Source organism: Sapajus apella, unplaced genomic scaffold (assembly GCF_009761245.1).
Source record: "Sapajus apella isolate SASKATOON/1434 unplaced genomic scaffold, GSC_monkey_1.0 scaffold5, whole genome shotgun sequence".
In the NCBI taxonomy this organism is placed as follows: Eukaryota; Metazoa; Chordata; class Mammalia; order Primates; family Cebidae; genus Sapajus; species Sapajus apella.
In genome coordinates, this window is record NW_022436945.1 from 41,240,894 (window position 1) to 41,254,790 (window position 13,897).

General features: G+C 37.3%; 1 pseudogene; it reads right to left on the minus strand.

Moving 5' to 3' along the window:
* Window positions 1-11,128: 11,128 nt before the first annotated feature.
* On the minus strand, window positions 11,129-11,796 carry LOC116546134 (annotated as a pseudogene).
* Window positions 11,797-13,897: the final 2,101 nt, after the last annotated feature.

Below are 13,897 nucleotides of genomic sequence, written 5' to 3' on the forward strand. Positions count from 1 at the left end.
CGCTTGGCTAATTTTTTGTATTTTAGTAGAGATGAGGTTTCACCATCTTGGCCAGCCTGATCTCGATCTCCTGACCTCATGATCCACCTGCCTCGGCCTCCCAAAGTGTTGGGATTACAGGCGTGAACCACCATGTCCAGTGATTCTGCCTTTCTAATGAGTTTCCAGGTAATAATTATGATGTTGGTCCATCAACCACAGAGCACTTCTATTCTAATATAATGTTTCTGATCTCAGAAATTTGAAGCCTTCTCACAATTTAAACTCTAGCTTCATTCAAATACTATTCTTCAATTAGAATAGTATTTAGTTCACAAACTACATTGACTCTGAATTCTGTTAGATTCATTTTAGCAAACTTTGAACATCTACTATATACCAAGGCTCTTGGTAACCTCTAAAGATACAATGACACATATTAATGCACTGTCCCTGCCACTGAAGATTTTATAGTCTGATGTTCTAATCTTCAGTCCTGTTTAGTCATATTAGAAAATATTTATGTTCAATTCTAATCTAAGATATTTCACTTCTAGTGGATAATTTTTACCTTTGCTTCTTTAAAAGAAATTAACCATTGAGTTCAGCTTGTAGCATAAAACATGAGAATTTTTTTTCTACATCTTTCTCTATAACATAATTCAGACCTTCCCAAGTGTTCCCCAGAAGGGACTTAAGAAATCATCCCATTCACTCACCCATTCTCATTTTACAGTTGAGGAAAGAAAGGCTCAGAAAAGGCAACATTTCCAGGTCACTGAGCTAGTAAGTAAGCGGGCTGGAACTAAATCCAAGTTGTAGGACCACTAATTCAGTGCTCTTTTCAAGGCATCAGGCCTCATGACTTAAATTCCAACATCAAAGAAAGTTACGGATCCCCATATCTAGAAAATATTACAAATTTCAGTAGAATGTCATATTTAAATTAAATTATTGAAGATCTTTCTGAATTAAAGAAGAAAAGGTGGGGGAAAGATGAAGGGATGGAGGAGTGGTGGTAGAAGTCATAATAGTAGTATAGTAGTCATAAATAACTTTCCATGTGTTACATAGTGTGACTTTCATAGAATATTCACTCTACTCAATAACTCTTTGAAGTATGTAAAATTATTATGTCCATTTTACAGATGAGGAAACTGAAGGACAAGAAGTTTAGTAATTTGCCCAGAGAGACATGGCTTTTCAATTCAATTTCATTTAGTAGTCAGGTATAGTGAATCCCCCAAATGTAACCAAATTTTGCTGGGGGAAGGGTGTAAGTCATATTGAATCACTGTGTAGCATGTTGTGTAGTTCTTCAGAGCACCAAATCTCTTTTGGATAGCTTAGCCAATCTCAGGGAGGTAGTTGAAACATAAGAAAATTTAAAATTCTTTCTTCAGTACCTATTAAAAATTTATTTAACAGTTCTGTTTTTTGACAGGTCAAATATTAAATAAAAATTGTTCTTTCAGCAATTGGATTCATGAATAGGTCAATAGGGTTCATTGGAGTGGATGACGCAGAAGGTGCACATGCATTCACACACACGTAGATACACACACCGTCATTCAGTTTCATGCACAAACAAACATTACCTTTTACCCTGGGGGAATATTTTTAGCCAAACTGGTTTCACTTGGCAGACTGCAACCCCCTACAGGTGGCACCTATTTTCTGTGAAGTGTTTCCTTTTCCCAGAACTGAGACACTGAATTATCTTTAGCCAAACTGGTTTCATTTGGCAGACTGCAACCCCCTACAGGTGGCACCTATTTTCTGTGAAGTGTTTCCTTTTCCCAGAACTGAGACACTGGCACCACATACCTCCTTGGTCTTCTCAACATCTGTTTCTACTTATGTGCCAGATAGGGCCACCTGACCTGTGACGGGAAACAAAATAAAGGTTCATGGCTATTGTCTCCCAAAATGTCATGTTTTGGTCCACCCAGACTGGGAAACTCAGTTGGAATGCCAAGCATCAGTCTACCGTAAGAAGGGGCAGGGGATATGGGAAAAAAATATTGTCCTTCTTCAACTGTTGGTATTCATTAGAAAATAAAATAGGGTTCTAGACCTTGGAGTCTAGAGAAGCCAATTCATAGAGAGACTAATCACTCATTATCATTTCTAAAACATTGCATATTGCTGCACAGATGGTACAAAGAATATAGAAAGGCCTAAAACTTGCCCTGAAGAGGTTTGTAAGATTAGGAACTCAGAATTGGTACATTAGAAAGTAAGTATGTAAAGCTAGATAGTGTATCAAATTTACAGGGCAAACAGTAACTATCACAGGCATTCCTTGGAAGGAGCAATAGCCAAGGGCTGGGGTGGTAGGAGAACCTCCGTGGTGATGAAACGTGAAAAGAGCAACTGATTTCATTGTCATGACAAATGAAATCATTTTCTTCTAAACAGTTTACCAGGATGAAAATGACCAAGTCATAACCCTCCTAAGACCTGAATCCCATGACACCCAAGAAAATCTGTGTTCATGTTTCCTAAATATGTTTACTTTCTGCCCCTCTTATTTTCCTATAGTCAATATTCAATGTATCTGCAGTTGAGGGTAGAGATTGGCAAGAATAAATCTAGAGATAAACCATAGCCTTTATTTTTGCCTTCGGGTTTCATTTCCAGTTTTCAAAACTTTTACTGGAGTTGAGTAACACACAGCAAAATGTAATTATTTGAATATATACATGCACAAATCTACAAGTTGCCTGTAATGAGGATATTCACTGCAAAATTAGATGATTAAAAGGTTTAAAAAATGGAAATAACTTTAATACCAACCAGTAGGGAGGAGTTATATATATTGCTCATGGACAAAAAGCAAGCTTGCCGAGCAGCAATGTCTAGTCTGACACCATTTAGCTAAAACAACAACCAAAAAGAATACCCGTACCCCGTGCAGGTACCTCAGGCACAAACCAATTCTGGAGGCAATATGAGAAATTGTTAATAATGTTAATATCAGTGGGATTGGCATTTGTCATTTAGTTTTTTACTTTATTTTTTCTTTGCTGATAAAGAAAAATTTTATAATTTTTAAAAATAGCTTAATATGCATGTATATGTATGTAATATTTAAATTTTCGATTTTCAGGTCTTCTGTTTAACCAGCAAATGACTTAGAGACTCAAAGTGAAGCAGACTCAGAAAAGTCAACCATTAAGCAGGAGAATGGCCACTAGGCACAGGTTTTTCTTAATTTAAGAGTATTGATCATTGCCTCACAGAAAACCAAATTTTCTTCAAGCAATAGATGATAAATATTTTAGGGTTTTGGTACTAAGAAGTAGTTCAAAGCCTCAGAAGCTTGAAATTCAAAACTGAACAGGGCTCATGGAACTACTCATAAATTGTGAGAGGCTAATGATTTAAGAAGTAGGAAAGACATTGCTACGGTGATCTGCTTGCTGATGGCATTCTGTGACAGCCGCCAGCCTTGAGCAAGACTGAGGAATGCTAGATGTTGAAGTGGCCTTTCTTCTCTGCCTGAAGAGCTCTGAGCAAGGCAGCCAGATGGCCATGAACCCTGTGTTTGGGATCTGGAGATAAGTGGGAGAGGCTCAGAGCATCCTGCTGATGCACCAGTTCAGGGAAAGTCAGTTGACGCAGCCCTTTGCTTTCCGCTTGGCTTGAATAAAATCAGGAAAAGTGGCTTAGACTCAGTACTTTCTCTGTCCTCCTCAGGGTCCACATGTTTCCTGACCCTTAACCTTTTTTTCTGTGCAGGGGCAGTCACCTGCACATGAGCTTAGCTGACAATGACATCCTGCCCATCTCTATGTCCTGTACCCATCCTTGTGGTTCATCGGGCTGCCCATGTCTTCTGCAGACTACTCATTTCATGTCCAGCCATTGTCTGACCTAACCCTTGCCTAACCATTCAGCCAAGCTGGTTTTCTTATTTAACAGAGAAAGTCCCTGTAAAAACCAACTAGCTAATTTACATAAACACAACTCTTAGGAAATAAATTGAACCGCCATTTTTTTTTCTGATTACTGTTAAGGAAGGTATAAGGCCAAACCGTTTAGGCTGATGATACAACACCTGCTCAACACTAACTGTTCTGTCTTTTCTTTCCTTTTAGAAAAATTATGCAAAATTTTGGAGCTCCAGTGACAGAAATGAGTGTGTACATTTCTCTGGTTACATCCTACAAGAAGCAAATGTATATCATAAATGACACAACTCCAAATTATGATATGGTGGAGAAAGCACTGAGCTGAGGGTTAGAAAACCTGATTTTTATATCAGTTCTGCCACTAAATACTCTGGACCCTGTTTCTTCATTGGCAAAATAATGGAGAGAATTGCTATCTTCTTGTTATGAAATACTTTGCTTGCATGAATCAACGGCAAGTTGGAGGCAGGAGTCATACTCAGTTGCATTTTCTACACCACCTAGAGATCCGCAGTCGGTTTGTCACCTATCACAAGTGTCCTGGAATTAGGCAAGCTCCCTCACTCTGGTAAATAATCAGAACCAATTACATCACCTGTCATGTTTGCTACTCTCTGAGAAACTGAGTATATTTTCAGAAATTATATTGTACCTTAATGATGTAAATTTTAAAGCTGGTTAATTTTCTCCATGGTAGCCTGAGAACCTTAGTGTAGCAGAAGAGAGAGAAAGAGAGGATAGACAACACATAAATGACAGGTAGGTAGGTAGATGAATAAGGGATGGATGGACGGACGGAGGGGTGGATGGATGGATGGATGGATGGATGGATGGATAGATGGATGAATAGAAGGATGGATACATGGATACATAGACAGATGGAATCAAGGTTCTAAGCATGATCTCTAGAGCCAGACTACTTTGGTTCAAATCACAGTACTACAACTTTCTGACCGAATCATCTCAAGCAAATTATGTCACCTATTTGTGATTCAGTAAACTTAATGTCAAAATTCAGATAACAATATTTACCTCATAAGGCAATTGTCAAGATTAAGCAGGATTATTTATGTAAAGCTTTCAGCATAGTTCTGGATGTACAGTAAGTGCTCCATTAATATTAACAATTATTATTGTTATAATTTAGGAAATAGTACGTATGTTTCCCCTTCACCATCATTCTAATCACCAATCCCCCCAACCCCCCACACACAGCCAGAGGTAAACACTGCTGTGGTTTGATGCATGTTTTCTATTACATACATAGATATATATACACATGCTCATGCACTCACAAACACACATCCCTTTCAGACACTTTTTGTTACTGTCCCCAAAAGTGGCTTATATATCATATATTGTTCTGAGATGATTGTTTTCTTTTGCATAGTAATATGCCTTATAGAGCTTCGTGTGTCATGTATAGACATTATTCATACACCAAAATATACTAATTCATGCCTCTATTGATGAACAGTTAGTGGTTTCCAATTTTTCAATGGATAGCCTTTAATATGTCATTTTTTCTCCTATATAACTATTTCTATAAGATTGATTCCTATCTTGCTGAGTTATAATGTATGTGCACTCAAATATCTTACATGTATCCTGCCCTATTGTTTCCTAAAACAATATTATCAGTTTATATACTCCCACCAACAATTTATGAGTTTGTTTTTCCACATTTACTCTTACTGAATACTGTTAATATTTTTAAATCTGTAAATTTTATGTGCAAAATGTGCTATTTTTAAGATTTATAATTCTCTAAGTATTTATTTATTCATTGAAATTGACCTAGGTTTTTTGTAGACATTTACTGTGTTTTCCTTCCCCCACTCCAAACATTTATCTGAAAATATTGCCAAAAAGTGAACAAGGCATTGCACAGTGCCCAGCTGATAGGATAACCACTATTCTGGGGATCTACTACCTTGTGTTAGAGCCAGGAAGGTTGGGAAAAAAAGAGAGAAGTTTTCCATTGGAGAAGTTGCGTCCTTATTCTCTTTATTTATTTCTTCTGCGTTCTTTCAATCATTTGACTTGGAAATTCAACATCTGAAATTAGGACTATTCTAATACTATCTTATGAACAGTTTGCTTACTTACGTGGGGAAAATAACAACCCAAATGCTCTTACCATGGCAAATTTCCTTCACGATCTCAACATCAACACTCAGTGCTAATGGGAACATGAACAAAGGGATATTCTCATACTCCGCTGGTAGAAATCCATTGTGCTACAGTCTTGAGGGGAAATAACCTGTTAAGGCATCTGTTAAGATTAAAAGTAGATGTACCCTTTGTCCCCGAATTTTGCTCCTTGTAATCTAACTATAGAAATGATAGCATTAATATGAAATGGCATATGCACCAGGTCACTACTCAGTCTTCAATGTGAGTTTGAATTTCCTGGGAATTCAATTCAGTAGGTTGGGATAGAACTTAAGGTTCTGTTTACTGAAGAAACTCCGAGGTGATGCTAATGCTGCTGGTACATGGACCACACCTGTCTGGCAAGGATGTTAACTGTGGTATTGTTCATTAACAAAATAAATTAAAAACCAGAAACAATAAGTGAACACTCATTAGGAGGCCCAGGAAATTACCAAATATCCACATCATTGAGTATTGTGCAAGCATTTAAGGTAATTAAGTAAAGGTTTCCTGGTTGATTTGGAGGGAGTTTTGTGTCTGTGCATGCTTGTGTGTATGATTTTATTATCATATAGAAAATATGAGAGAATATTAGGTTATTAGTCAACTCTGGAGAAGATAAAGATAATGTAACAAACAGGAAAAAGATAAGCAGCAAAAAAAGGGAAGGGAAAAATCCAAAAGTTTATTTACTGAAAATAGCATATTTATAATCATATTTAATGGACACTAACATATATATGTAAGTATATGTGTGAATACATAAAAAAAAAGTTAAATAAAAAATAAATATGATAAAATTAAACCAGATCAAAATCTACGTATTGATCCATGCTACAGGAAACCTTGAAAACACTTTACTAAGTAAAAGAAACCAGTAGCAAAAGACCATGAATTGTATGATGACATTTATATGAAATGTCCAAAATTAGCAAATCTATATATAGAGAAAGTAGGTTGATGCTTGACTAAGGCTGGGGTAGGCAAGAGCAGGGATGAGGAGGTTAGGGGATGAGGTGGCGGCTAAGAAGTACAGAATTTCTTTTGGGGGTGATGAAAATGTTCTTAAATTGAGTGTGGTGATGGTTGCGTGTATCTGTGAATATACTAAAAACCACTGAACTGTACATTTTAGGTGGCTGAACTGAATGATACGTGAATTATATCTCCATAAAGCTGTTTAAAACTTCTACAGCTGACAAAATAGACAAATGGGATCCAATTCAGCTTCAGAGCTTCTGTACAGCAAAAGAAACAATCATTAGAGTGAACCAGCAACCAACAGAATACCAAAAAATTTTTGCAATCTACCCATCTGACAAAGGACTAATATCCAGAATCTACAAAGAACTAAAACAAAGTTACAAGAAAAAAACAAACCCATCCAAAAGTGGACGAAGGATATGAACAGACTCTTTTCAAAAGAAGGCATATATGAGGCCAAGAAACATATGAAAAAATGTTCATCATCACTGGTCATTAGAGAAATACAAATCAAAACCACATTGAGATACTATTTCATGCCAGTTAGGATGGCAATCATTAAAAAATCTGGGGACAATGGATGCTGGAGAGGATGTGGAGAAATAGGAACACTTTTACACTGTTGGTGGGAGTGTAAATTAATTCAACCATTGTGGAAGACAGGGTGGCAATTCCTCAAGGACCTAGAAATAGAAATTCCATTTGACCCAGTAATCCTATTACTGGGTATATACCCAAAGGACTATAAATTGTTCTATTATAAAGACACATGCACAGGTATGTTCATTGCAGCACTGTTTACAATAGCAAAGACCTGAAACTAACCCAAATGCCCATCAATGATAAACTGGACAGAGAAATTGTGGCACATATACACCATGAAATACTATGCAGCTATAAAAAAACGATGAGTTTGTGTCCTTTGTAGGGACATGGATGAACCTGGAAACCATCATTCTCAGCAAACTGACACAAGAACAGAAAATCAAACACAACATGTTCTCACTCATAGACGAGTGTTGAACAATGAGAACACGTGGACACAGAGAGGGAAGCATCACACATTGGGGTCCGTTGTTGGGGGAGCTAGGAGAGGGATAGTGGGAAGGAGGGTGGGGAGGAATAACATGGGGAGAAATGTCAGGTATAGGTGATGGGAGGAAGGAGGCAGCAAACCACCTTGGCATGAATGTACCTATGCAACAATCTTGCATCATCTGCACATGTACCCCAGAATCTAAAGTACAATTAAAAAAAAAAAAACTTCTACAGCTGCAAACAACTTTTCCTATGTGAAAGAGCAACTAACTCCTTCCATTTCTTGAGTTTTTTTCCTAATTATTGACTTAATAATTTTTCTCCTTCAAAAGGGCAGAAATTCTAACTTCATCAAGAACTTTTACTCATTTTTGACATAGTTTCTGGTACACATACCAATCTAAAGAGTATATAATGGCTTCATTATAAATTTATGCTCATGAATCTTAAAGGTACCCTAGAAATTGCACCATGTCTCACTTGCCAATTCTCCAGGAAACCCTCTCCAAGCCTTCTTCACTTCCTTCTATCCTTGTACCCCAGTGTAATGGAAAAAAAGAAAAGCCGTCAGTGGGCTATCATGTAACCTGTCTATGTCTGTTCCTGTCCTACTTTTGTTTCTTCTGACCTAAAAATAATCCCCTCTTCTGTGCTTTGGGCCTTATTCTCTGCCATTTCTTAGATCCCTAATACTAAAATGATCCTTTCGTACTCTCACAGATTTATTAATGCCCACTCTGCTTCATTTATATCTACCTCGTTTCCACAGTCATTAAAGCTTATGATGCTTGCCTTATGTTCTAATAATAGTGTGATATATTTCTTTGCATACTTTTTACACTTATGTAATATACATATATTTAACAGAAAGCTCTTCAGATTGTGTTTTACAAAATAAAAGGGACTACAGATTAAAATATTCTTTTTATCCATTCAGCTGTTGATGAACACTTACGTTGCTTTCAAATCTTGCCTATTGGGAATACTGTTGCAATCCACATGGAAGTGCCAATATCTCTTCAATATACTTACTTCCTTTCTTTGGGATATGTACCTAGTAGCAGGATTGCTGAATCATATGATAGCTCTGTTTTTAGCTTTTTGAGGAATCTCCAAACTGTTCTCCATGGTGGTTATGCTAATTTACATTCCCACCAGCAGTGTATGAGGGTTCCCCTTTCTCTTCATCCTTGCCAGCATTTGTTATTGCCTGTCTTTTTGATATAAGCCATTTTAACTGGGGTGAGATGATATTTCATTGCAGTTTTGATGTGCAGTTTTCTGATGAAGGATGTTAAGCACTTTTTTACATACTGTTGGCCCTTTGCATGTCTTCTTTTGTGAAATGTGTATTCAGATCTTTTGCCCATTTTTAAATCAGATTATTAGCTTTTTTCCTATAAAGTTGTTTGAGCTCCTTGTATATTCTAGTTATTAATCCTTTATCAGATGGGTAGTTTGCAAATAATTCTCCAATTCTGTGGATTGTCTCTTCACTTTGTTGTTTCCTTTGCCGTGCAAGAGCATTTTAACTTGATGTGATCCCATTTGCCTATTTGTGCATTGGTTGCCTATGCTTGTGTGATATTGCCCAGTATTTGTTTTTGGGGTTGTTGTTGTTTTTTTTTTTTTAGTAGTTTCATAGTTTCTGGTCTCAGACTTAAATCCTTAATCCATTTTGATTTCACTTTTGTATATGGCAAGAGGTAGGTGTTTAGCTTCATTCTTCTACCTATGGATGTCCAATTTTCCCAGCATCACTTATTGAAGAGACTGTCCTTTCCCCACTGTATATTCTTGGCACATTTGTCAAAAATGAGTTCACTGTAGATGTATGGAATTATTTCTGGATTCTTTATTCTCTTCCATTGGTCTATGTATCTGCTTATTTTTCAGTACCATGCTGTTTTGGTTACTATAGCTCTGTGGTATAATTTGAAGTCAGGTAATGTAATTCCCCCAGTTTTGTGTTGTTCTGCTTTGTTTTGGCCTTGGCTATTCTGAGTCTTCTGTGGTTCCATATAAATTTTAGAATTTTTTTCCAAATTTTAACAAAGGATTTTATTTGTTGTTTTCTAAAAATTAAAATCCAGAAAATAGCAACCCACTGCAAGAAGAGTTCTATAACAAAACATTTTCATTCATTCTCTCATCTTTTCACATGGTGTAGTCTATCATGTACACATCATCAGAAAGCAGACTGATAAATGCAAAGTCTGTGTGAAAGGCACATGGCACTAGCATTGCTCACACCTGCTACACTTCCTTGGAAGCCAAGAGAAGCCTCTTCTGCAGTCTCTCCATTTTGATAGAAACCTATCACACAGAACCTCAAGTTCTACCATTCTTCGAAATGGATGACAGAAGAGAGGATGTGATAGGGACAGTTAAAAAAAAATTGATAGTCATTCTCTGATGGAGTGAAGCAAGCTTTCTCAACCATCAGCAAATATGACCTCATTGGTCACAAGCCCTGCAGAGATCCAACAAGATTTGAGTTTTAAATACAGAACCAGTAGAGAGTGTTGATGTATGAACATAATTGAGTGCTGCTGAAGGCAGAGAGTAAAGAATCCCAAGAAACTTAATAGTGACATTTGTTGTTGTTGTTGTTGTTGTTTTGAGACAGAGTCTCACTCTGTTGCCAGGTGCCAGGCTAGAGTGCAGTGGTGTGATCTCGACTCACTGCAACCTCCACCTCCCAGGTTCAAGCAATTCTCCTGACTCAGTCTCCCGAGTAGCTGGGACTACAGGCACACACCACCATGCCCAGCCAATTTTTGTATTTTAGTGGAGATGGGGTTTCACTGTGTTGGCCAGGATGGTCTCGATCTCTTGACATCGTGATCCACCCGCCTTGGCCTCCCAAAGTGCTGGGATTATAGGCATGAGCCACTGAGCCCGGCTATAGTGCCATTTTCATTTAATAAGCCAGTAGTATAGCAACCTAAAAACCTTGGCTGTGATGACACCAGGATATTTTATGGAATTGCTTCAGGAAAATGTGACTGGCAGCTGACATCTGGCTCACAACACCAACTTCTCTAAGAGACTTAAGGATGGAGTGTGTAGCGGAGGTATTTCTTGCCAGATGGGAGCTCTTTGGTAAAACTCCTTTCAGGCAGTTTTTTGACTTCCTCTTCAGGAATGGTTGGAAGGACCATCACACCATCCCCATCCTTCCAATCAACTGGGGAGGTAACCCTCTTTTCTGTGTCCGCTGGAGACAGATAACTACCCTGAGAGTCTCATCAAAGTTTCTGCCAGTGGCAGCTGGGTAAAAGATAGACAGCTTTAGCTTCTTATCAGCACCAAAAACAACCACGTGAGCTGTCACAGGCATGCCCTTTTCATCCTTCTCTGCTGGATCCAGCATGCCCAACAGGATGGCAAAGTCCTGATTCTTATCATTGATGAAGGGAAAAGGTAACTCTTCTGTAGGCTCTTCACCATCGTAAGCACTGATATCCTTGCTCTAATCAAGATGGCCCTCAGCCCTGTCTACTGAAAAGGCAATCAACTTAACACTCCTCTTGGCAAATTCTGGTGCCAGCTTTGCAGCTCTGCCTAGCTCTGTGGTACACACTGGAGTAAAGTCCTGAGGGTGGGAGAAGAGAATGCCCCATGAGTCTCGCAGAAAGTTGTGGAAACAGAAGCAGCTGAAGGTGGTACTGGCCTCAAAGTTGGGAGCCACATCCCTGAGAAGCAGACCTCTGCGCATGGTGGCAGCGATGAGGAGGGAGCACAGCTCAGACAGCAACCAACCAGGTGGTTCTGGCAAAGAAGCTAGAATTTTTTATTCTATTTCTGTGGAGAATGTTCACTGGCATTTACTTACTTACTTATTTATTCATTTATTTATTTATTTTTCTGTGTCTAGCTTATTTCTTTTTTTTTTTTTTTAATTTTTGTGGATACACAGTATGTGTACATATTTATGGGTTACATGAAATATTTTGATACAGGTATGCAAAGCATAATAATTATATCAGGGCAGATAGAGTACTCATCACCTCAAGCATTTATCTTTTGTGTTACAAACAATCCAATCATACTCTTTTAGTTATTTTTAAGTGAACAATTAAATTATTTTTTACTGTATTTTTCCTGTTGTGCTAGCAAATGCCGGGCATTATTTATTCTTTCTAAATACTTTTTTGTGCCCATTAACCATTTCTCCTTCCCTCCCACCCCACCCCACTAACTTTCCCAGCTTCTGGTAATCATCATTCTACTCACTATCTCCATGAGTTCAATTGCTTTAATTTTTAGCTCCCACAGATAAGTGGAACATGCAATGTTTGCCTTTCTGTCCCTGGCTTATTTCACTTAACATAATGATCTCCGGACCAATCCATGTTGTTGCAAATGACAGGATCTCATTCTTTTTTATGGCTGACTAGTATTCTATTGTGTATATGTATCACATTTCCTTTATTCATTTGTCTGCTGATGGACACTTAGGTTGCTTCCAAATTTTGGCTATTGTGAACACTACTGCAATAATCACAGAAGTGCAGATATCTCTTTGATACACTGATTTCCTTTCTTTTGGGTGTATACCTAGGAGTAGGATTGGTGGATCATATGGTAGCTCTATTTTTTATTTTTTTATTTTTTTGAGGAACCTCCAAACTGTTCTCCATAGTGGTTGTACTAATTTATATTCCCACCAACAGTGTCCAGGGGTTCCCTTTTCTCCACATTCTTGCCAGCATTTGTTATTGCCTGTCTTTTGATAAAAGCCATTTTAATCGGGATGAGATGATATCTCATTGTAGTTTTCTTTTGCATTTCTCTGATAATCAGTACTGTTGAGCACCTTTTCATATACCTGTCTGCCATCTGTATGTCTTCTTTTGAGAAATATCTACTCAGATCTTTTGCCTATTTTTAAATTGGATTATTAGATGTTTTTCCTATAGAGTTATTTGAGCTCCTTATATACTCTTGTTATTAATTCCTTGTCAGATGGGTAGCTTACAAGTAATTCCTCCCATTCTGTGGGTTGCCTTATCACTTTGTTGATTGTTTCCTTTGCTGTGCAGAAGCTTTTAACTTGATGTGATCCCATTTGTTCATTTTTGCTTTAGTTGTCTGTGCCCATGGGGCATCGCTCAAAAAATCTTTGACCATTCCAGTATCCTAGAGAGTTTTACCCACTGTTCTTTTATTAATTTTGTAGTTAAGGTCTTAGATGTAAGTCTTAAATAGGAAATTGGAATTTCCTTAAATAGAAAATTGGAATAGGAATTGGAAATTCCTCTACACGCTATTAATAATGCACATATTGCCACTGTTACATATTTCCTGATCATTTGCATTTTGCCCCTGTGAATTGCCAGTTCATATGTATTGCCCACTTTTAAATTGGACTGATTTTTGTGTCATTTTATGAAAGTTTTTTGTACATTACAGATACAAACCCTTCTTCTAACAAATGAGTTCCAAATATATTTACTTTTGGTCATTAAAGTTTTGATTTTTTATTATGGTATCTTCTCAACAGATGTTTTGAATATTTATGTTGTCAGATCAATATTTTTCCTTCATTTTTTTCTGAGGTTCTTGTCTTGCTTAAGGAATTTGCTTTGATTTCAAACTGATATAAATGTTCCTCTGGATTATATTCCAATATTGTAATAATGTTATGAAGACATCATTTTATACATGCAGATTTTTAATTCATCTAGAATTTGTTTGTATATAGTATAAACTAAGTAAAGATCTAATTTTATTACCTGATTCAAATTCTAGGTCTACTATTTAATAGCTCTGTGACATTGGACCAGTTACTAAACCTCCCTGTGTTTTAGTGTTTT